This window comes from Gigantopelta aegis, chromosome 1, assembly GCF_016097555.1.
Source record: "Gigantopelta aegis isolate Gae_Host chromosome 1, Gae_host_genome, whole genome shotgun sequence".
In the NCBI taxonomy this organism is placed as follows: domain Eukaryota; kingdom Metazoa; phylum Mollusca; class Gastropoda; order Neomphalida; family Peltospiridae; genus Gigantopelta; species Gigantopelta aegis.
Genome location: NC_054699.1, coordinates 25,498,167 through 25,502,264, shown reverse-complemented (window position 1 = coordinate 25,502,264; position 4,098 = coordinate 25,498,167). Strand labels below are relative to the sequence as shown.

General features: G+C 46.0%; 1 non-coding gene across 1 annotated transcript; it reads left to right on the top strand.

Moving 5' to 3' along the window:
- Nucleotides 1-3,251: 3,251 nt before the first annotated feature.
- Nucleotides 3,252-3,368, top strand: LOC121376082. Its single transcript, XR_005958401.1, has one exon. It is a non-coding gene; the product is annotated as a U5 spliceosomal RNA (small nuclear RNA).
- The last annotated feature ends 730 nt before the right edge of the window (nucleotides 3,369-4,098 follow it).

Below are 4,098 nucleotides of genomic sequence, written 5' to 3'. Positions count from 1 at the left end.
AGTCAACCGCCTTTAAGTAAGCATTGCACCTTTTGTCATGGGTGCAGTGAGACTGCTTACAGTTGGCACAGGACAAAGGCCGTGTGCGTGGATTATCTGGCGATCTCTTCGGGTGGCTCTCCCCACACCTAAAGCAAGTGGGGTCCCTCCTGCTGGACCTGTACCTGTTTACATTGTGACCCCACCGCTGACATTTTGCACACTTAATGGGCTTTTTATGAAAGTGTAACATTTTGTGTCCCACTCCATCAAGCAAGAGAATGTCAGTTAGTGTGGGCTGGGCCAAGAGGAGATCTAAAAAGCAATTTTTCCAAACAGTAGCGTTGGCTATAGATAGGTCCCGGTTTTCCCTCCTTAACTTACCTATGAGGTCGGACCCCAAGTGCCCCATCAGGTTAGTTCTAATAAATCTTCTGAGTGGGGGTTTTACTTCCCCAGACTCAGCAACACCCCCATTTGTATTCTTATGACCTGGTTGGAATGGGACATTTGTAGAGGATGAGATGGTTGACTGAGCACTGGGAATATTTCACCTCTCCCTAGATGGGTTAACCTGTTTGTAAAATGGGTCATCCCATTCCTGGTTCTGACCCTGAGATTGTGCACCACCAGTTCCCAGCGGGGGGAAATCTTCATGTTCCATATCAGAGGTACGGGAGTTGTCAGGTGTTCGCCTAATATCGGTAGTCGATTCCAGTCGCACCTGACGTTTGGGTTTAGGGCCAGAATGGTTTGGGGGTGCAGGGCTGGGTTTTTTAACAAAGTCTTTACTTGACAAAGACTCCTCCGAACTATTCCCTGTTGAATTCGCTAGTTTGCGTTTTGTTTTTGATTTGACTATTTCAAAATCACTGAGTGTTTGTTTATGTGGAGTGAATGTACACATTTCATCTTGCCAAAAACCAACGGCGGTAGTATCCGTCGGTCTGTCCGGACATTTCCTGCGACCTCCAATGGTCGTAGAGGTGCATTATCTCTAGTGGAGCCGACCGGGCCGATTCGGGAGTCCGAGAGGTTACAGAAAAATCAATGCTGTCTCCAGCAATGAACACAGAGTTTTCAGATTCAGAGACAAAAATGTCACGAATCTCACGCTTATTTTCAGTCCCTGCAGCAGAAGAGAAATTGACAAGCTGAACTATGTCGGAATGAATCTGCTTACTAGTTTCGGCGGTCTGGCTGCGATTGTTTTCAGCGTTCGCTGTATTGCTACCGGCGGAGCTAGGGGCGGTACCCGCAGATACCTCCCTTCGTTTGGTTCAGTGTTGCATGTAATATAAAATGCACAGTGATTTCGTCGCTACTCCCGGGGAACGGTCTAATGCGCAGGGACGGCCCAGTGAAGTCAAAGGGGGTGTCTGTCGGTGCTCTGATGAAAGTTTGGCCGTTTGGCCCCTCCCCCTCTTTCTCTGTCGACCGAACCGCCGCGTCTGCTTTCCTTTTCCGGGTTTCCTTAACCGGTGGAAGCTCTGGAGGGGAGTAGATGGCCTTGGTGAAACAGGTTCGGCCGACAAGGTTGGTGAACTGGACGAGGGGAGGCTTACCCCACCTTTTGAGACAATGAAACCAGTGTTACTCAGTATGCTCCTGTTGAGTTCACCCTCCGGAGAAGAGAAAAAACCGCTCAAATCGTGGCTCGAAGTAACATCGTCGGTTTTCGGTAAAGGGGATGCCATATCAATGAAAAGACGACCCACAGAGCTATCCATGGAGGCGGCGGATGCCCATGCTGGTTTCAAATAAAAGTTTTTCAGATATCCCACAGTCGTTGGGGGATTCTCGATACTCCCGTTTCTGGGTTTTGGTGTTAGCTGAGTGCAGTATTTATCGGCCGATGTCAAGAGATCCCCTGTAGGGAGGGGTATGGAAGAATGTTTAATATCGTTATAGTCCCACGCCATGTTAATTTCAAACGGCCGATTGGTTGCCGCACCCCCGGGGATGCTTTGTGCAGAGGTATTTAAAATCCTACCAATAGACCTGTTCAGGTTCATAATGGCCCTGTCGACATCGTTAGTCATAGCCATTGTGTACACGTGGGATATGAGAAGTATTAGTTTAAAATTAGTAAGATATACAAGGCTATATCAATATCTAGTTAATTAGTATCTGACAATACTAATACCAACCTTATTACAACAGTAGTAACACTAATTGAAATTTAGACAAAAGCGGTTTACAAATACAAAATAACGAGATTCAAAATGGCGACCGGAAAGACGAAGAAGAAGTTACACGTGTTGAAGAAAAACACCACTGGTATGGATACAAACCTTCAGACAACAAAAATACATAAACACAGCTAATAAATAAACGTTCAGCTCGCTCGGTTATTAAAAAAAGAGTTGGTAGACACACTGATGAACTTAGATGAAACTAGAGTATCAGAGGCCACAAAACACGACCTTCCTGCTCCCCGACTGCGTAGGAGTATGAGTATAGGCCTTCTGTTGGTCGAACGCTTTAATTTCAAAGTGTTTGATATATACACGTACTGGACGGACTGCCACATGCGGAGAAGTCAGAAAGCAGACCATCACAAAGTGGCGCAAACGGAACCACGTAGGGACCCGTCCATCTTGTCATTGTTTTCTGTGGGTGGACAAAATGCGACGGGATAGCGAAGTCCATGAAACACCACCTTTGTTGATAACACACATTTTATAAGATTTCCAAAGGCGGATTTTGAAGGTTAACTCTCTCTCTCTCCTGTTAGGAGGCCTCCCTCCCCCCGGACCGCCCCCCCCCCCCCCCCCCGTGAAATCCGGAACGACCGGTATGGGCCACCCGTTTGTTGAGCGCCGAAGGGACGGTGGCGCATGGTTCCCCCCTTTGCGAATCCTTCATCCTCCAGGGCTAATTTGAATAATTAATTAATTAAAATTAATTGATTAAATTAATTATACTAATATTTTTTTCTTTTCGAACTGCCCGATCGGAAAATTAGTTATTATGCACCTACTAATTATATAGTAAAATAATAGAATGATGTAGGTTTTTGGTGCTTTTAATAATATATATAAATAAGACACAAGCTAATGGTAGACCCCCAATTGTTTTATGTTTTTCTTTTTTTCTTAAGTGGTCATACCACACTTTTTAAAATTGTCCCATACATTTTTCTCCCATACCCCCTAACCAAACCCCCTCCCGCCCCGGAGGTGGTCACTGGCGAAGTCAGAGGCTAGATCCGGGGCGGGCGTGCCTGAACCCTTGTGGATAGGGGCACGTTAATTGAGTTGCCCATTGCCCAACTCTGGTCTCTCTTCACAGAATAAATCTTTCGCCTTTTACTAAAGATTTCCGTGGAGAGGGACAACTCAATGAGTCTATAGACTTATTTTTTTAAAACCCTACTCTTGTAGGGCGACACAAAATAACAAAACAGTCTGAATTAGAATCCGGTTGCCGCCAAACAATGCACCACTCGTACGCGTGTGTGTTGGTCTTGACCCTGGAGAAGCCACCTCGAGTAGAGTCGACAGTTAATGCACTTATCACTTGAGTGAGCACTGGGTATTAAATTTCCATCACAACACCCAACATTTTAAGACATCTAACTAGACCCTTTGAGAGAAATAGGTGTAAAAGTGTGTCTACCAGATTACCTCTCTGATTAATTAATCACTGGATCGCTACTGGATGTCAGATATCCGATAATTCCCACAATAGTCTTTATAGGAAACCTGCAACGTTGAACTATTCATTAGCAGCAGCAGCAAGGGATTTTGTTATATGCACTTTCCCACAGACAGGGCAGCACATACCACAACCATAAATTTAAAAGTCATTGCGACGGGCGGATCCCAGTGGATCCGCCGGTGGAGTGGGGTGGGGTTAGGGGTGGGGGTGGGTTCGATCAGAGGACCGAAATACCTCGGACGAGCTGTCTACCGACGGGGAAGGGTCCCCTCCCGAAATAACTTCTAATGCCAGCCGAGATAAGGGAACGCAACCGTAAACAATGATATGACGTTTCAGTGACGTGGGCCTTCTGTTGGTCAAACGCTTTAATTTCAAAGTGTTTGATATATACACATACTGGACGGACTGCCACATGCGAAGAACTCAGAAAGCAGAGCATCACAAAGTGGCGCA